Source organism: Gavialis gangeticus, unplaced genomic scaffold, assembly GCF_001723915.1.
Source record: "Gavialis gangeticus isolate Ggan-Ray unplaced genomic scaffold, GavGan_comp1, whole genome shotgun sequence".
Lineage (NCBI taxonomy): Eukaryota > Metazoa > Chordata > Crocodylia > Gavialidae > Gavialis > Gavialis gangeticus.
In genome coordinates, this window is record NW_017729001.1 from 15,736,387 (window position 1) to 15,757,489 (window position 21,103).

The 21,103-nt window shown below is 44.2% G+C and overlaps 1 protein-coding gene across 10 annotated transcripts in view; it reads right to left on the reverse strand.

Annotated features, from left to right (window-relative positions):
- Positions 1 to 21,103, reverse strand: part of HIC2 (HIC ZBTB transcriptional repressor 2) — a 141,789-nt gene that overhangs the window by 107,417 nt on the left and 13,269 nt on the right. For 7 of the 10 annotated variants that reach the window (XR_002095595.1, XR_002095597.1, XR_002095598.1 and 4 more), the window contains exon 2: positions 9,354 to 9,443. The exons of 2 other annotated variants lie outside the window; for them this stretch is intronic. The gene's annotated coding sequence lies outside the window, so the exon portion shown is untranslated. Of the gene's footprint in view, positions 1 to 1,189; positions 2,181 to 9,353; positions 9,444 to 21,103 lie in introns of those variants that run through there. One more of the 10 variants, XM_019506938.1, reaches the window with a different exon arrangement.

Below are 21,103 nucleotides of genomic sequence, written 5' to 3' on the forward strand. Positions count from 1 at the left end.
CCCCCCCCCACTGTCACCAGTTACATGAATTCACAAAGAATAAAACAGGGAAAACTATCAGCAATATTTAGGTGCAGACAAACTTGACCTGGAATAAACTTAAAATCAACCCAATGGTCCACTCAGTCACACAATTTATTTATACGGGGGGGGGGAGGGAATACACACACACATATACATGTATATCTATATATCCGAGAGAAAGAGAGAGAGAAATGCCCAAGAACCGCACAGTAGCACAAGCACCATGCTTACAGTTGGTTTTCACCACCGTTAAAAGGCTCCAAAAGCCCATAGGTTTAGTTACAGAAATGGCCAGGGGTAAACCAACTCTAACGCAGCATGTGCTACCTGCGTTGACAAGCCCCTCTGCATGACGGCAGAGGCCCTGCCAGTCGTTTGTAATGAAACTTGGGTCTGCTAAGTGAGAGAGTGGTTCAGGAGCGGCCCCACCATCCCCCTTGGCAGATCACTGCTCTGCAGGATGTAGAAAGGATCCCAAGACTATTTATGTCGCTCTCAAAACCACACAAGCACCGCTGGCCATGCTCCAGAGTGCTCACTTGCTGCTTCTGTTTTCATGCTACAGGTCCGTGGCAAGACATAATCTAACTGGCACCGAGGGGTGGTAGCGGTGTTCAAAAGACCCCTCCAGAACTGGGGTGACAAGGTGTGCAAGAATGACTAGAATCTATTTAAACACCCCTTGACCAAGGCTGGAGTGACACATCTACTTCTGTGCCAAAAGATGGCATAACTAGGGGTATGTTTTCTAAGAAATATGAAGCTGGTGCCAAAGTACTAATATATCTGTAACACTGAGTCTTAAAGCCTTTAATAGAAGGAGGGGGCAATGGAGATTCAGCTTAAAACCACAAACAAACACAGAAAAAAAAAGTAGAAGAGACTGCTGTGAAAATACAGCCACAGGTCTCAGCCCCTGGGATCCGTCTCAGAATTTCAAACCCCTCCTTTCTCATAAACACTAATACATTTTAAACAATCAGAACGGGAAAAAGAGGCAAAACTCCAACAAAAAGAGTTAAGAAAGGCTTCACACTGTTCTTAACAAACAACAGTCTATATATGAATGTGGGATAGCCCCCCCAAAGTTACGAAAAGGTGGAGAAAGCGAGAAAACTTAACTGTAACCTGCTCCTGCCCTAGCAGACATTCACCTACCCTTTACCTTCCACAAGTATCATTAGCAGGCTCCTGCGAGCAGCAGAAAAGCTGCTGAGATCAAACACAAGCTAGTAACAAAGCTCTTCCTCCCGTCTCCCCGACATGGGCCAGGATTCCTGGCTGAAGCCAGTCTTTTCCCGAAGGGGTGGGTTAGTTCAGAGTCCTTCTCAAAAGTTCCCTGCTGACAGCATGCTTCAGCTGCAATGCAGAAAGTGCAAAAGCCAGGAAATACAACAACACTCACACCAACCTCACCCCCCTTCGATCACACCTCTCTGAGAATATGCCAAGGGGCCCGCCGTTTCACATTTGGAGGACTTTGTTTACCCGGGTAAAGAACCATGAAGATTTTTAGTTGCAGAAGCCCTTATTCTTATGTCTTTATTAGATTTGGGACTAAAAAAAAAGAGACTGCCCTTTGATTTACACAACGATTTCCTACATTACTTCAAGCTCTCAGTATTTTTCTTTTCTTTTTTTTTTTAAGCTAAAATACAGCTTGAAACACCACACCAAGTGCTGTCACGGTCCAAAAATGTCAGGATTCTCAAACTTAAGTCCACCCCTGTATAAGAGAGCTGCACACACGTATGTGTCAATCAGCCACTGTAGCAAGCCAGAGAAGCCCAGTTTGAGGTTTCAGCATGGCATAAACTTTCTGTGGGCAAGAGAAGTGCCAGTCTGTGGCACACCTGCCTTGTCCATGTTGTGCCTGAGGTTGGGTCAGAAAAGCCCGTCCCAATGTTGCTTCTCTGTCTTTGGTTTCACATAAAGTCTCCTCCCGGCAGAGAAAAAAGGAGAGGAAAATAATTAAACCTACAACTTAAAATAGTTTGACAGTTTTTGCAGACTCAAACTGTCTGCTCTCCATCACCTGAAACTCTTCATCTGGTCCTACAAATCTCACTCCATGCTGTTACAGGCGGCATCATCGTTCCCATTCTCCTCCTCTTGGCATCAACACAAAAATAAAATACCTTCAGGGCACTGTGGAAAATGGCAAAAAGACAGGTGGCAAAAATCTCTGGGTGGTCGGGCAGTAAAAACCCATGTCAAAAAAAATCAGTCAGGCAAGTAACCGAGCAAAGACAACAAAAACCAGCATTGTCCTGGATTTGGGTGCTCAGCAGAAGTCTGATAATTAAAACGGAGCCAAGCCCACATGATACCGCAACGGCTCAGGAACTATTTTGAAGCAGGTAAACCAATATCGCCTGTACCTGTTCCAAACCGCATATTAATATGTGGCCTCTGTTTCTACAAAGCCCGCTGGCAGCTCTCCTGGAAGGAGCTCCTATCTCCAAGAGGATCTTGCATTCTCTCTCCCTCTCTGAAAAAGGATCCCAAACAAGTGGCTGGGGCATACCTTTTTGGAAGCCCCTGCATGTTTATCTTTACTGATAAGCCTGCAATCTTGGCTGGGAGGAGTGCATCAGTTTGTGTCTGCAGCAAACGCCTGCTCCAGCAAAGCCTTCCTTATGGAACAGGCTCTTTCAAAGCTGGGTAGCTCATTTAACCTCTTACTGACCGATGTTAATAGTCTGCGATCTTTCTGCCTCAGAGACTCTCTCCAGTGAGCCCAACTACCTCTGTGTCCAATCACTGAGAGACGGTCAGCAAAAGCCATTTGGGCTTCTGGACCTGTAGAACAGACCATAACTCCAGTGTGCTTAGTAGGTGCGATTCTTTTGGCGAGGAAGTTAAAGGATCCACTTGCACAGATTTGTCAGCACTTGTGATCTCCATTGCCACATGCAAACTGAAGACACACACCCAAAAATTCACTAGGGACTTCCCCAAAGCGGAGAAGACCTGCGTCTCAGGCAGCGTGAGCGCTACAGACAAGCCACTGCTGTGCTTCAGAACAGGCTGCACTTCCCCATCCATGCCCTTTCCTTGCGCTCATTAGCTGAAACCAACCTGGTTTCAGTTAAGCAAGTTCAGTTCCAGAGGTGTTTTTTAAATGGCGTTTTCAAGCTTTACTTGTATTTACAGCATGTGCAGTGTACTCTGCTTTCAGAAACAGTACGAGCTTGCCCGAGTGGCTGGGCTCTATGGTATCTCAGACACGCGTCTGCCAAGGGGAGGAGTATTTACTCATTACCTGGTCCCCAAAGAATGACTTCCCTTCGATCCGTCAGCCCCATACTCAAAAAGCGATACCAGAACAACAGATGAGACGTTGAGAGAGAGAGAGAGAGAGAGAGAAAGACAGCAGCTTTCCCTACGTTCGTTCTGTCCCCGTTGTTCTTCACATGCAGAATCAACCGACTGGAAATCCCAACAGAAGCAACTCAAAGGGCCCGGGCCTACAGGTTCTCTAGCAGAAATCAGAAATTAGTCAAGGGATTATAAGAAGTCTACCTAAGTTTTCATTTGGCAGGTCAGCTCAGAGGAACACAGTGAAATAAGGAGAGCAGGGCAATACTTGCCAGTCAGAGTTCAGATGGTGCAGCGCTCCTTGAGCTGAACTAAGCCAGCAAGTTTCATTAAGTAGCATTTGCCCTGCCTGGGTTTATAAGACTTTATTTGGCCCTTGTGATTAGTTTTACTTTTCATAGAAAAAAATGTGACAAGACCACGAAGCAGAAAAATATGCCTACCCAGAGACAAACATTTTTTGCTTGAGTTCTGCCTCAAAAATAGTTGTGCATGAACCTTTACTGATTTTTTTGCTTTCACATCCAAATGATGAGCAAGCCGAGTTTCACTGTGCAAATCTTTGCACCTCTAGCTATACGCCACACGGCCACCTCCACACACACTCTTTACCTGGCATTCACTTGACAGAGGCAGCCAGATGAAAAAAAGTCAGCTTCTCTAAAAATTGATGTGAAAGTGACTTTCCCCCTTCAGAAATGATGTAAATCACTAAATATTTTGTCTTGTACAGCAAATGAAGGCAGAGCAAGCGGCTTAGAGGTTGCAGCAGCATTAGAGGTATAGAAGGGTGCTCTGAGAGAAGAAAAATGGAATGAGCCACACATACTCAATTGCTAATGCCAATCAAAGGCTAGAAACCCTCAATGAAAGGGTCAGCTGCAGGCCAGCCTGCAACGGGACAGACCCGACTCCACTGCTCTGCAGATCGCTCCTGGGAAACAGGGTAGAAACTAATCTCATCTATGTGGAGACATTCCTGAAAATAAATGTAAATTAACTAATATTGGGAATTTAAAGTGGGCTGTCCATTGCCTTACGGATATGCGCTCATTCAGAATTAAAGTTGCCTTAATCTATCTTAAATCAGTGAATTAAGACCATTTTAATTCTCAATAAGAGCGTACGCACAAGGGTGTAAGGCAGTTGAACTAATCTACTTTACATTCACAACTTTAGTTAGTTTGGATTAAATCTCCTAAGCAGCCCCATGCAAATAAGCCATAAAACTGGGTGAACCGCATGGGCTCTGCAGTCCACTGGGTCCGTCTAACAGGAAGGTCATGTGCAAGTGAGTACAACATGATTTGACCCCATAATGGCTATATAGGACAGGCAAGGTAAAGAAAAGGCCATTGTTTCAGAAAGAGCTAAAAATGACAGCTAGTGACCAGAAAAGTCCTGACAGCATTCCTGCCCAGAGGCACCAGGGCAGACTAAACACCATTTTGGGGCAGAGTACCAAAAACACCCCACCCCAACTTCAACTTGTAAGATGTTGGTGTGCCAAGGGCAGATGGCAGGGGAGGCGGGGGGGCCATGAGGAGCCCGATGCTTGTTGTGGGAGCACAGGCCCAGCCCCTTCCCTGCCATCCGCCCTGAAGCACGTGCCAAGCAAAATGCCTTTGCATGCCATGCTCTGGCACCTGTGCCGGAAGTTGCTTACCCCGATCCAACCCATCTCTAGAACAGTTTGATTCTAGGCCTGGATCCAATACTGCATTCCTTTACTAACTGTCATAAAAAGCAATCCCCTGCAAACCTCAAGTATTATTGGTTTTGTGGTACTACCTAAAGTGCCCCTCCAGGGAAAATATCTAAGACCCAAAGAGCTTACATACAGCCCTCTGATGGTTTCAAAGGCCATAGGATGTATCAGAAATTCTTACACTCATGCAGCACTTTTCATCAGATGAGTTCAGAGCAAACCACTTTACAAAGAATAATGAAATTATACGTGGTTTCCAGTGGGGGTGAACCACAGTTGAAAAGGTTACGTGACATGCCTTTAGGTTACAGAGCAAGCCAGTCAGAGTTAGAAACAGGACTTGGAAGCTAGATTTTCTTTCCTGTGCTCAAACTGCTGGATAATGCTGGCTTGTACTTCTTTTCTTCCTTTTTAAAAAAATGTATTTTGCTATTTAACACTAATACAGAAAATAACTACAAGCAAGCTGCAAAGCTCCCCGTCTAACATGAGAGACATTGACCAAGTGTTCAGGTACGAATACTCGGGTAATGGCATTATGGAGGGCCGAGGGCCTCTTTCCACATGCAATGCGTGTTTAGCTATTGTGTCTCATCCTCTCTCATCCACCATCTTTTTCTTTTTCACCAGGTGTAAGGGCATGGAGTCAGCATTTCTCTAAATTATATCCATTTAATAAAGCAGATTAAATGCACTCCTGCCAAAACAGAATATTCTAGCAACAGGAAAACCAACGTCTCGGGGAGTCAGGACTGCCAAACATGAGACCTCCATCCTTAGGTCAATAAAATACTGTTTCAAAATGCTGAGAAGTCCTGGGCATTGACTGACTGAGAAAGAATTAGCAACTTATAATAATAATACTAATACATCACTTCCCTCCCCTAAACCGGCAGACGCTGTCCTGCATAAAATTGACTAGTATATCAAGAACAGTCTCGCTCATCTCTGGCAAGAAGCTGGCTAGGACTCTCTCCTTCATGTTGGGTTGCTAGAAATAACTTCCAAGCAGTTACCAGAAAAATGCCTACATAGCAAGATACCTGGATACCTGATATATAGCAAGACACTGATTATGCAGGTAGCTTGTGACAAAAGGTTTTAGCTGCTGAAGGATGGTAGGGATAAGGGGGAAAAAAAGATAGAGTTCTAATTCTGTCTTGCAATAGACATTTTATGGTACTTGGTTATTGAGTTTGAACCTGTACTGACTGGAAAAGACAAGCTGTTATTGCTACCACAATCTATCCTTGCAGCCTCTTCCCTGTAGTGCACAAAAAAAAGAAAGAAGATTTTAAACAGTGAGTTACTGAACGCAAAAAATTCTGAAACCTGTCAGAGCATCCTAGTACAAGACGAACACACAGACTGCCTCTTCAGACACCTCTTGCAAAAGTCCATACCAGATGCTCCAGTCAAGAGAATCCCAGATCTAGCAGAAACAGAAAGGACTGAGATATGGGCACAAAGTTACTAGCAGCATAGAGGGACCTCGGTATAAATGGGAATAAAAAAAAAAACACAAAACAAAAAAACCAAAACTGGGGCTGCTTAGTTTAAAGGGGAGATGACAGTGGGATGCAAAATAGTCATTGCCGTAAAAGGTAGTACAAAAACAAGGGAACAGCCAATGGAGCGGAAAGTGAAACCACATTTAAAACCTAATGAGAAGAAAATACTAGTGCAAGTCACTGGCACAAGATTCAGTCTCACAACTTCTAACACTTCTAAGAAAGGTCTGGACATTTTGCAAAGATGAGAGTGCTCAGCTACATCAAACAAAATACTAAGCCTTCTCACCAGAGGGCACAAGCCAACCACTAAGTTCCCCTATGAGCAAGTTATTCTTCAGATGTTTATTTTTATTGCTTAGATTTATATCCCGCCTGCAGGATGGCTTACAGTAACAGGCAAACAATCCACAAGTTTGGCTTCCTTGTCCTGTCCCCTGAAGCATCTGGCATTTGGCACTCAGAGAAAGGATGCCAGGCTAGAAAGGAGGTCATTCCAATCTAGCATGCCTGGAAAGGCAAAATGCACCGAGGAAAGCGTGGAGTGTTAGACGACAAATTCCAATAACTCAGGAGCCCTGTTCTGTAGCCTTGAATCACCATCTTGCCCTGGAACTGGTGCCAACAGGAAGCTAAAAAAGCAGAGGCAGACAGACTTCAGTCTTGTGAGGTCCTGAAGTCGCCAACCTTGCAGGTAGTGGGGTACAAGACAAGGCACAGTTTGGCCTGTTAAGTCCTCCCCAGGGGAAGTAGGGGAGCACTCTCACTGCAAAACCAGGAAGGACACAGAGTGGCAGGCATTCTGCAGATCAACTTAAAGTAACAAACTACTAACGGGCAGAGGGTCCCAAGAGGAGGCCAGCATCCCTCTTCTGTACAGAATGTGCTTCCGCAGTTTGAAAAGCTCAATTTACTTAAAGAATTGGGGTGAGGGTGGTTGCCTATTTGGGTTTTTTTACCTTTAGATGAACCTTCCTACTCACAGCTGAATAGCAGTGCCAACAAGAACACCAGCGTATAAAAAACAGGCCCAGGGCAATTCACCTGCTCCAACAGGGCACAAAGACAATGCATAATCTCGCTCTAACAGGTCTGAATCAAAGGAAACAGATTATTTGGGTTTCTAGATTAAGCCTACCCATTCCCTGCTGGCTTTGGCTCCAAGTCAAATTAACCCGATTCGGAGGGACAGCGATTCAATTCGGAGATTCAAATCACTGTCCCGATTCGATTTGGCTGAATCGGATATGAAAATTCGGCACCGCTTCAGAGATTCGGTCACAGACTAAACAAGCAGCAGTCCTCACCATGCTGGACACAGCTGCCTCCAGCTGGTAAGTCTGTTGTGGTGGGCAGAGGAGGGAATGGGCCTGAATCTCCTCCGAATCAAATCGACTACCAAAGCTTCACACCGCCCTATTAGGCATCCTCTCAGTACACCTGCTTCATGACCCCTTTGCTTGAAAATCAGCCACTACTGCTATATTATCCATCCAAGTGTTCACTTCCCTAAATCACATCAGGTGTCTAACAGCAGCCGTGGACAGAAGATAAACAGCCTTCAGGAATGGCCACACTAACTCACAAAAAAGGCTTGTGGGAAAGGAGCTTGTAGGAAATCCAAAGCCCAAATATAAAATATACTGCACTTTTTTGTTTAAATACTAAAAGCTCAGTAAATTCCCTACATTAAAGATTACTTATCTTCACACTGGACCTTCTTAGTTTCTCTGTCACTAATATTTAGATGCAATTTGTCCAAACAGTTAGAGGTATTTACTGTACTTCATTACAACAAAGTATATGAGAGTTGGCCTAATAAACTCATGTCCGCTTTTGAACTATAAACCCTGTGCCTGACTGAACAAAGGTTTATTCTATTAGCTCCTCAAATCAATTAATAAAAATGCAACTTCTCCATGCAGCAATGGAATAAAACCCTCAATCTAAACCACAAAAATCCTTGAATGACAGGAAATGGGGCACAGGGCAACTAAGAAACTCCAAATTATTCTATGCATGTATTCACTACCCTCTTATTTATTCAAAATAGTGACTTAGCTGTGAAGTATATTGTACCAGGAAAGCTTCCTCTGGTAACATCTCATTGATCCTTATATAACTGCTCTCCACCTTTCTAAAGTTCTGTAATTGCCGTCCCCACGAAAAATATACATACAAGGGAACCAGCTATTGTTGTGCATATATATCCAGTAAGTGTAGGGCTGCAGTAAAGCAATTTTTATCCCATCAAGATGCCTGCCATAACTGCTTATTAACATTAACTGGTTGGTATTTCATGTTCACATAGCACCTTTCAGCTGCAGACTGCAAAGTCATTTCCAAAAGCTAGGTGTGCATTGCTGCTACTGTCCTGCCAATGGGAAACTAAGGTATGTCAAATTGTTTACTCCAGGTCTCAGAGCAAGTTAGTGGTAGACCAGAAACAGAAACTCAAGTTAACTGACCTCCAGCCCCTAGGACTAACTGCTCCCTTGCCTGAAAGACAACAGGTGCCACATGCACATCATTTAACATCCAGTCATTTCGGGGTTTGTTAAGAGCATTTCATTTCCCCCATTAGAAACTAAATATTGAGCACATTCCATGTGTGTGCAAGTTATGCTGCACTGGGTAAAGGCACAAGATCTGGAGCTCATCTGAGTCATTAATGCTACAGGCTTACAAGAAGGACCATCTGCAGAACAAACCTGCACGTGCCCAAGTACCCTCCTACTATGAGAGAGGGGGAAATATTGCTGCTAAGCTAGTACTCATTTCAAACAAACCTGCTCAGGTGAAGCTTCCTCTCCTCAGAAAAGAACAGTCTTGATTTCAACTTGGGGACATAGGAAAGGTCATGGAATTCATCTCAAACTCTGTACCAAAAAAAAAAAAAAAAGAAAGAAAGAAAAAAAAAGGCATTACTTCAGTTCTCCTCTCAGCCACCTAGCAGCCCCAAGGACAGTGACTGCCTATAGACACAGAATAATCAGTACAGACTTTAAAATATGAATATGGGAAACAAAACCTTGTTAGTTCAGGTTTAGAGACAAGGGCTCTTGCAGATCAAAAGTTACACTGGCAAAGCTTCCGAGTCAAGCAGAGTTTTGAGGGCTCCTAGAGCCAAACGACTGTAAAAAGGTATATTCTGCAATATGCCCCATAGTTACAGGATTTCTTAAGTCTGAAGAAGGTGATGGAGAATATTTAAAACATCACTAAAACCTGACGTTTATTTAAAAGAAAAAGTTTTCACTTCAAATAAAGCTTTGTTTTGAAATGTATGAAGCCAACTGTTAGCATATGGAGCAGGAGGTCCTGGTTATTAGCCAGCGAAAGCCAATGAATTATGTTTAGTGAGAAGTTTATTAGTTCAGTAAACACCATTCCAGATCCCCTCGCCCCTGAACTGCAGAAGCCAAACCAAGAGATACTCAATGGCACCCAAAATGGCAGCAAGTTAGATTTCAAGAGTTTTGAAGAAATCACTGTTGCATTGTTTCACACGGCAAGTCTTGAAAGCTGCCAAGGCAGCACGAAGGGTAGGTAACTCTTTCGTAGGAGTTACCATTTTATGGAGCAGGGATGGCTGCTTCCATTCGGTAGGCAAACAGTTTAAGAGGAACAACTCTGGGGACTCTCGGCAAGGCAGGACACCAAAGGACAACTTATACACCAGCAAGGCTTGTGAAGGAGAGGGATAGGATAAAAAGCCTTCTCCAGGTTCTCTGTGCTTCTTGCATCTGACTAACATCAACTCCCCTTCAGTCCTAACAGAGCACATGGCAAGGGTACGAGACTGAGTTTGACAGTTCATGACATCGCATCTCTTGAGTTCATCTCATGAATGAGACCTGATCGTTTAACTCAATCTGACGCTGGTACAGCCTAAAAAGAGTCCAAGCTGGGAGGTACACACGACCAGGGATAGAAATGGGATTGCTGTTGACAAGTACCTCCTATAGGCAGTAATACTAATATTTACTTTGCTGTACACCTGCCCACTCCAGGAAGCATCAAGTATACAAGTGCCTTCAGACCACTAGGACTCAAAACAGCTGTACAAGAGATGTTTGCAAAACAGACTTCTACCTACAGAGCCAAGAATCAGCCATCCAGGACATAAATATAACAGGATAAGCCCAGCTCCAAGCACTATTTCAGACTGCACTAGATCTGACAGAAGGGAAATGGATACCTGGCCAGTGAAGTACTTGCTTGGGCTACTTTTATATCTCAATAACTAGAGCAGTGGGAGACGACCTTTTCAGCAGACATGCCAGATTTGCCCCACGCCCTCTCCGTGTGTCACTTCAATTGCCTTCCCCTGCCCTGTGCTTTCTGCTCCCTGCCCCATCTACCACGTCTCATTCCTGCGTCTCTATGCATTCAGGGATAGAAATGATGGCATTCATCTTTGAACCAGACCAGATGGAGGTTTGTTCAACATTGCAAGGTTTAGAGCAAAAACCAAGGTGAAAGAGCTGTTTCTGAGAGAGTTCCTGTTTGCGGATGATGCAGCCTTGGTTGTTCACAGTCAATATTCCCTGAGTTTCAGGTTGACAATTAGTCTCAAGAAGACTGCGATCAAATTGTGTACCAAGGGGTGGAAGAACCAATGCCTGGCATCACTCTGGAGGGTAAATCCCTTGTCATTGTCAAGGACTTTTGCTACTTGGGTTGTATGATCAGCAGGAATCTTGACCTTCGGACTGAACTGACTAACAGAATCGGAAAAAGCATCTAAGAATTTCAAGCTATTTCAGAAACACGCACAGAATCAGATAAGGTGAAAATGCAAATCTACAAAAAGTTGAGTGCTGTCATCCCTACTTTATGGTTCAGAAACATGCGTCTAGCATATGTAGTCCATCAGGAGACTGAACAGCTTCCACATGAGATGCCTGTGCAAGATCCTGAAAATAATGTGGAAAGACAAAATGTCAAACAGAGATAATTTACTAAAAAGAGGGGCATAAAAGGAGTCTGCACTACTACTGTCACGAATGAATGGGGCAATAGAGTCTCAAATACCTTCTGATAAGAATTGGACTTAATGGAAGGAGGCAAAAATCCAGGCAGGGAAGCCACCTATATAAACTTTACAAGAGCCAGGCTTTCGACCTTGCTAATCCCCTTTCCCATCTCAGGGCTTCCTGACTAGCACTTTATTTGGTGGCATCGTTGGTGTTAGCAGCACTGGGGCCATAGGCGACTGGTATGGGGGGCACAGGGAGGAACGCCCCCACCCTTCCCGACAGGGCCGTCCCTGCCACCAGCAGCTTCTGCGGGTGCTCGCCAGCTCTGCCCTCACTGCCGATGCTACCGGTGGCTTCTGCAGGTGCCCCCCAGACTCAGGAGACACCAGTCACCCACGACTGGGGCAGGTCTTTGTCCACCTCTTCCTGGATCAACCTAGGTTCCCAACACTACAGCTGCTCTGCTCTTTACACTTTCTTCCATGAAAGAAGTCAGGAAAGAGCAAAGCTGTCAAATGCGATACTAAACATACAATGTACTGACACACTCCATATATATGCATCTGGGATTGTTTTTCAATTGTTGTAGTAGAGAAAACATGAGAACCAGTTACACGTTAGCTGACAGTTTGAAAAGTCCATGGATTTTGCAATGGGATTTATGAGGTTGCTCAAGTGATCAAGCCTTGGCCCCTTAACTGCTTGCAACTTAGAGCCTTGCTGCAGAAAGAGAGGGGATGAACACACAGGACACTTCTCCTCAAGTCCCAGAATAGCCATTTCAAGTTTAGATCTATCATCATAATCTCCCCCAATATAATGAGTCCCTGGGGAAATGCTGCCAACCGGTAGAGTATGGTATGTGCAGAGGTCATACAGAAAAGTACCAGGAGTTCTCCATGTCACAATCAGCTACTTTTTATTGCCTCTCCCAATCAGAATCTCTGTATAGACAAAGTTTATCAATATCCCAAGAGAGGCCACTACTTACAAGTCTTTTTTCAATTGGAATCACCCAGGAAAATAGGAAGGCCAATACCAGTATAGACAATTGTTTCTCTAAGGCGCTTGTCTACTCAGGGAAATCAAGAGTCAGTCATAATCACAGTCCGGACTGACTCCACCATGTGGGTACTACTGTAGAGTAAAGAACAAGGAACTTTATTCTGAAACAAATTTTTTTCTTTTTTTGCAAGACTAATAACTCCGCTCAGAAAGCAAAAGAGTTATTCTGGAGTGGAGTGTCTGCATGGGGGAGTTACAACAGACAGGCTCAATTACAGCACAAAGCCCTAGTGGGATACTTACTCCAGAACCACAGTGCTGGCCTATTTTCTCCGTGCAGACAAGGTCCTACCGACTGAATGGTAAACGAGCTAGTAAGAACTGAGACAACGGAGACAGGCAAGTGGATACATGCCAGCAAAATGGGCACTGGACTGGATCTATCCCTATGCAATTCAGGATCAGTCCCCTCACCTTCCTGGGCCTCCCCTCCTTCGCCTGGTTATACACAAAGCTCTTCAGGGCAGGATTATCTATTGCTGTACATTTGTACAGTACTTGGGAAAATTATTAACATTATTTCATTGTCTGCAAAATGTGGTGAACTTATCTAACCTAGGGTCCCATCAGATCAATTATACCAATTTAAAATACAAGGTGGGTGGGACTCTCCACGCATGAGCTGTTCTACAGTTACCATTTCATGCATCCACTCCTACCCCAGTGCAAACAAACTCAACTGCCATAAGTATGCCTTGTTTCACTCAGAGCTAAGCCTCCCTGGTACAGCTTTTACTTACTACAAGATAGGAGCAGACACATGAAACAGTTACTGAGGAACAACTGATATGCAGAAAGTGTCCCCCTCCTATCCCTTCAAACGCAGTATAAATTTGCTCATCTGTCCATACGCTTACTCACATACAGGTGGGGACTGAAAACTAATAGCAACTCTCTTCTCTAAATAAATCTCAGCTTTGGAGCACCTTCCCTAGTGTCATCACAATCACAATACCAGGCCCTGTGTTTAATAAGGAAGAGTCTCCAATGTGGGGCACAGATCCCTAATACTCAACCAAACTCACCAAGGGCATGCCAAGGCCATGTCATCAAAACCATAATGAAGCAGCATCAAGAGCAGGCACAATTCAAACATTTTCGCCCCAGCAATGGTGAAAGACAAGACACCCTTCCCTCTAAATTAACCCTGTCCCTTCCAAGGAATGCCTGGAATTTCTACTATTTCCCTACAGAGAATGGAAAGCAGAGGCTTGGCATGGGGCAAGACAGATAAGACAGCCTGCCTTCTCTGCTGGTTTTGTTAAATCCACCTGGATATTCAGGGCATGTGATGGCAAGATAGAGATATGGCTGTTAAGAGACTCAGACTGCAAAATAGCTGGTATGCTGTCCGAGCAAACAGAAACTCCAGTTTACAACATGACCATAGTATATAAAACAACACCATAAAAATACAAGCCAATCCAACTGCTGCAGCTTTCCTTCACAAAGCAATGGTAAAGTTCCTTATTCCCCTGAAAGTGTGCTTGTAAGATTTACTAGGATGTGGTACCAAAGTCTTCATCACTTGTACCAAAAGACAGCTGGCCAGTAGCTCTTAATCTTGAGAATCTAAGGTAGATCCTTAATGGCTAAAAGCATATATTACAACAATACATGCACAAAATTTCCTGCGTGAATGCAAGCCCCCAGCCAGTTAAAAAGTGAACATAGCAATTTACTTGTAATCCTCTCCCAAACCTGATGGCATTTGTTTCTGGGTGAAAAGAGTCAAGGTTGCAGAGTTGCAGTTAAAAAAAAAAAAATCACTAAAGCCTTGCCTATTTTGGAGATTAGCTCTTCACTTGTCCATCAGCACCTCCTTGTTAGCAGGGATGCCAAGCCAAAAGCATACATTTCTGAGCCCTAGTAATTTGCCATAGGGTCATAATGCCCAATCAAAAGTTTAACGCAAATCTAAGAAAACAGCAAAATAAACCTATTCACTGTATTAAGCTACAAAGAGTAAAACTAAAAGTTCCAACTTCCCATTTCTTGGCAATATTTCTGTAATTGTATAATATTCTGAATATAATCTGCTTTGGGGGACAGAGTGTAAGAAAAGCTAAGTGAACTAATATTCATCCCTAGCTGGATACTTGCAGAGAGAGGCTGCGCAATTCCACATTTCCCTTTAGTGAATTCTGAATTTTCGTCCCTCTGTTTGTCAGCCAGAAAGAATGAAAATATCTACCCATGTTAACTCAAAGGGGGCCCTGTCCCGCCCCCTTTGCCCCAGACATGACCACAACTGACATTCCCAATAGTCACCGGTTTAATGGCCCACCGGTCTGTGGTTATACCCACAACTAGGATTTCATCTTGCAAGTTCCAGCGCGCTGCATTTATGCCAGCTCATACATCAAATCTAATACTCAAAAGGTAAAAGGAGATGCTCAACATTTAGATTGCCACTGAAGGGAGGGTGAATATATTAGAGTGCTTGGGTGTCTGCGTGTGTGTATTTGTATACAAGCGGGAAGTTGGCACCATCATTCAAGAAAAACAGTTGGCCTTCGAGAGAGGGGGAAAAAAAAAAAAAGTTGTAAAAAGAATCGATTCCATTAAATAGCTCTATAAATCAATTCCACACAAAAAAAATCAATGGAAAACTACATCCAGTAGATGCCGGGTAACTCCCACGCGTTGTCGAGTGCAGCTGTCTGTGAAAATGGCCACACCCAAGTCCTCAGTCACTGTTGTTTCCCAACCCATGAAGTGATCACAAGCGTGATACTCATGTGTGCCCCCCCCCACCTCTGCACATGCAGTCCGTCTGATTTAAAAGCTGGGCACAGCAGTTCATTGGGAAAGCAATGGTCCAAAACCGGCTTTAGTGAAAACGCCCACAAAAACTGTTTCATTAAAACAACCCCCAAAGACCACAGGAGGACGACTTGACCAGAACTGCCTCCACCCCACCCAGACACACACAGCCAAGCCACTTACAACAGTCTTTTACTCGGCAGCGATCAAAACATCTACAGTTCATTTTATCTGAGCACCTGGACGTCAAGGGGTTTGAAAGGAGCCTCGGACACAAGGCCATCAATTTCTCTAAAGTGCTGCCCAACTGATTGCGTTAGTTAGCCCCTTTTCCCCCTCCCACTGTAAGGAGTAGCTGTCCTCATCACTACGTAAAGACGGAGGTGTTGCCCTACCACCACTGTCTGGTTTCTGTTGTACTAAGTTATACAAACGGTTAAAACAACACGATTTTTATTTTACTGGAACTCAAGCTCTCCATGCTCATCCCAACAGGGACAGGAGTTCCCATACGATGCATCTGCCTTCATTTTTACTTCTCCAGCAACTGTAGCTTGCTACCATTTTATTTAACTTTTTGACTCATTTGGACGCAGTTTTGTTTTTATAAAACAGAAATGTCCCTTTTCTCTCTTTCTGGGAGAGAGCAGAAACCTTTGAGGCCTTTCATTTTGTGATGGCAAAACAGACAGGTACAGAAGGATTCTCATTTTCTTTAAACTTGCAGGAGATTTGCACACTGCATATCATCTTGCATTTTGCGGGGGCATATGTACGCTGCTTGTCCATATGTCTGTCTGCATGCAAAATTTAAACATGTCAAATGTGAAATCTCTGCAGAAATTTCACAAACGCTAAGCTGCTTAGCAGAACATTTTTATTTTATGATTAGGCACATACACATATTCACTTTCAGTTATCCATATAGGGAGGCTGGTGTCTTGTTTTATATGAAGCACAAAGTCATGGTAAGACCACAATACTTCCCAGCGTGAGGAAGGAAATTAATTTAATGATCTGATCTAGGGTGAATGCTGCTGAGATTCAGCACTAATGATGCAAGATACTGAGCGCACTCAACATACTCAACTGGGTGGCATGAGGTCACTTGGAAAAAAGGAGTCAAAAATGACATCAAAGCTTTTCCTTAAAAAAAAAAAACGTAAGACAGGCCTGTTCACAGAACTGGGCTACGAAGAGAAAAACTAAGAAATCCCCAAATATTTCTACTTCTTTGTAAAGTTCCCATCATTTTTTAATGGAATCTGAGGGGTTTCAGCATATTAGACAACAGCCAGCCTTCAGTCATGGTCACAAGCTCTGCCAAGAGATACGCCCGCTCAGTCTTGGGCAGCCTCCAGGAGCTAATTCAGGAGCACAGAGAGGACATCCTGGTGTGCACACTAGATGTTTTTAAGAAAACAAACAAGCATGAATTGTCCAACTGTAGGTTTCTAGCTAACCTCTGGCATCCAGCGAGACAAAGCAGCAACACATATCAGCCCTACTCCATTCAAAAGACCACTAGGACTCTCATGTTGGGCAAAAGAGTCATATGATAGACATCGAGCATGAGTCAAAGGAAAACAAAGGGACATCTCCCTTGGCAGAATACATTAAGATTTTCCTCAAATTGAAAACAAGTTCTCCACTCTTCCCCTGCCCTCATAGTTTATTCATTGCCATCAAGTTTCCCCACTTCCCCAGAAATTAAGAAAAGCAGAAGTAGCAGAGAATGGATGGATGCTCCCTCTCTGGCACTCTGTACTCACTGCTTAGGTGCGTCTCGGGACATTTTGGATGTACTGGATGGGTGGCTGTTTCAGTTATAAGAATCAGCATGAAACCCCACAGAGTTTGAGTGGAAAGCGGGAACAGGCAGCACCTAGGGATAGGCACTTAATAAGGGCTACTATAGAGAGAGGTACTTAGCCGTGGTAGTCTGAAGTTGGGCAAAAGGCAGGGTAAAGGTGCACGGTGGTGGACGAGTTACGTAGAAGGGCTGAATAAACAAGCAGACAGAATTTGAAGGCTTTAACATGGATTAAAAGAGAAGCCTACACAGAGATCCGAACCATGAATTGAATATACTGCTAAAACTGACATGCTGCTGGAGCAAATACTCATATAGCAGTGTTTAACCGAAAAGACAAGTCGGTTAAAGAGAGCACTTACTTATGAAAATTGGGCTAAAAGGAGAGGATTGCAAATAATTTTACTATTGAAATTGCCCTCCCAACCCAAAACAGCAAAACTTAAATCCTATTTTCTGCCACAACAGAGCTTAAAAAAATTAAAAAAGGTTAGCTCATTCATAATACCTTATTTCAAAGCAGTTAATGTAAAACAGGATTATTGTGCTGGTTCATTCTTAGAGATACATCACTAAAACTGGATCAACATGGCAGTAGCCTTCATTGTGCCAAATGCTAGAACAAGAGAGGGAGAAATATTTATTTCCCAGCTACAGTCTCTGGAGAACCAGCAAGAGAAAGGCTCAAGGACCATACTACCCTAAAAAGAATTGATGTCCGTTCCCAAACAGCTTTAAAATAGTCTGACATGTTTATATAGTTGATCACAACTACTTCTGCTTTGGAGGTAGAGATCATTCACTGAAAGAGCACCAAGTGAAAAACAACTGCTGTCATAGGGTCCATTTTACCTGTTTCACCATTGAAAAGTTTCTCTTTCTGCAAACTGATCTCATTCCATTGACTTTTGCTCATTACAACATTAGGCCCATTGTAAAAACACTTAATAAATACAGTTTTTCAGATGATCATTTTAGTATATCAAATGAAAAACACATGCATTGAAGCTTAATTGATGTAATTAACAGAGAAGAGGAATTTGGACTAAAGGAAAGAGTCCCTTTCCCTCCCTCTCAAATTAAGGTTTTGCATTCTCATAGCATGTGTCATTGTTAAAGAGGTGTCATCACATCCTTTCATAGACGTTAGGGCTGAAAGGGACCTCGGAAGATCGAGTCCAGCCCCCAACCTAGATCCTTACAGAAACTAGATCTGAAAGTCTGCTACACAGAACGTGCCACATCATGATCCATCAGAGAGAGGGACAGAGAGAGAGAGAGAGAGAGAGAGAGAGACTTTTGGTAGTTCATTGGCTGATATGATTAAGCCTATGTAGGGGTATGAATTTTCCCCTTACAAAAGACAGAGAGAGAGAGAGAGAGAGATCACAACTGTCTAAGACTCCAAAAATGGAGAGACACCTTGGAGATCACTAGGGACTTCACCCAAACATTGCAATAATGGACAACAGTAGAAAACTCCTTGATGTGTGTCCAGCTAATAGAGCGGTGACTTATTTCTGTCTCTCGAGCCTCCAAGCTGCATCCTGCAAGACTAAGTAAATAAAGAAGAGCATGTGCATTCCCTTACATGATTCCCAAGCAACTCTCACAATTTTAAACCGAAGCGTCTCAATCAGCCTTGCCACCATCCACCACTTCCTCCGCAGCACTAGAAGTTCTAACGTCAAAATGGAAAATTCCCCATGGGCAGCTGTCCCTTTCCTGCAAGGGCTACTCAGCAGCCCCCACTTCCTGTGGCTGCTGCATCACAGGAGACAGAAGAGCCGCTCTGGCTCCGTTCCCCAATGTCTAATGCCACGCCATTGCCTGCATCAGGGTGTGGAAGCCAGAGAGACCACCTGGCTCTCCCTGAGCCTAGCAGCAACCCTAGCAAATGGTAACACCCCTCCCCTACACAGAGAGGCAATCAGAGAAGCTAAGAGCCAACACCTCCTTGGGGCTCTGTGGCATAGCCCCAGGGATGTAAGAACCAGCTCCAGCTCCAGTCCATCTCTTATCTCCGGCACTAGGAGCTAAGCCAGCTCCACACCTGCCAAAGGGGCCTTCGCATTTCCAGGGAATCCCCAAATACAGCGGAGAAAATGAGTCCCAAAGTATTGATTGTGGCCGCTCGACCCTTCCAAAATATACTGACTCACACACCCAAAAGACTAGAAAGCAATGAGTGAGGGTTAGTTCGAATGCTAGGATGTGCTGAAGAACAAAAGCACTTTCCCCTACTATTTTAACTCCAGCTGACTTTTTCCCTTGGTAGCTTACCAAAAGGCCCATCTGTATCTTAAGTGCTTTTTCCACTGTAGACCTCATTTCTGCAGCTGGATTAAGAATCCAAGCGAATAGCTGGACTTGCAGCAAGCCCATGTGGGGACGAGGCCTTTGCTGAGAAGTAACTTCAAAAGAAACCCATCAGCAGTTCTGCGTTAACCCAGAGCTACAAATCAGGCCGGTTTGTGCAAATGCTTATTCCAGCAGCTGCAGAATCCAAGAGAAGCGCCTAAGCAAGCATCTGCAGAACCTGACCCGTGATCAGTCATCAACACCGCGTCCATGTGTGCCTTTGAACTGAAAGCCCTGCCACCAGGCACTTGGTCTAAGAGTCTTGTGAAGTGTCCTACCTCCCTCTGCGGCAGCAAGTCCAACTTTTTGGGGCAGAGTTCAGCACCACCCTCAGCCTCGTATCTATTAGAAGCGGCTTCCTCCTGAATATTTGGTTCTAACCAACAAGGAGCTTGTGCTATTTTTAATTAATTGCTTGCTTTTCCTGCCAAAGCTGTGTGTTCATATTACCTTTCCACTTCTTTGAAATTCAAGCACTCTCTCAAAAAGCCTGAGAGTTGCTAGATTACAGAAATACTTCCACTGCACATCACACCATCTTCCCTTCACACCCTGGCATCTCCTCCAGTCTGAAGATTAAAAAAAAACCCAGTAGAAAACAGAAGCAATTATTGTTTCTAGCATACACATGTCCACTTAGTTCCCAAATGCATATCAAGTGAGTTTAGGCAAGACACGGGGATTTACTTGCTCAGTGCCAAAGGAAGAGCTCCTACCCAACACCCTAACTCCCCTCCCCCTCCTTGAGAGGCAGAGCTCAGGGTGGGGGTGGGATAGCAGCCTGGCACAGCATGGAGTAGTTCCTATGGAAAAAAAAAATCCTGCAACTTCCCTTGAAATGCTGTGCACCACATGCCACAAAGGACAGCTGCTACCTTCTCACTTACACAAAACGTGACCTCAGCCAATCAATCTTCAGACCTAGTGCTGCAAGATACCTTCCCACTCACTGCTTGTGCTAGGCAGAGCCACTGGAAGCAAGGAGTTTCCTCTGCACCGGGATGTGCATTGTTGTTGAGCCAGGAGGGTTTGGGGTTTTTTGGGGTTTTTTTAAAGGAGGGTTGAGGAGAGAAGGTACAGATCAAGTCCCTTCAGACAGAAACAAGCACAGCACGGGTCTCCATATTACCAGTGCGGAGGCCGGCACAAGTCAGCAAATATTTTAATAATACCAAAGCACACACATCAATAAACCTGCCTGGACTTCATCTGGACTCCTCTCCTCTCCGTCAGTTCAACAGAGGTTAGAGAGTGAAACAAACTCAAGCCTCTGGCTCATACGACTGGATGCACTGGCCATATTAAGTAGGCAGCCCCTTGTAGAGGAGGCTTCTGCCAGGGCGCAGCTGGTTGCACGCAGGCCAAACCCACATGTTTCAGACACCGGATCCCATTTCATCGGAGCCCTTCAGAATCCGGGAGATCGGCTAAGCATGCTAAATTAGTTTGCCTCTGCTGTGGTAGGAAGTATATTCGTCTGGTTAAGGGCCTGGGCTCTATTCTTGGCTCCACCACCGAGTGGCTGTGACCTTGAGAAAGTCACATAACCTCT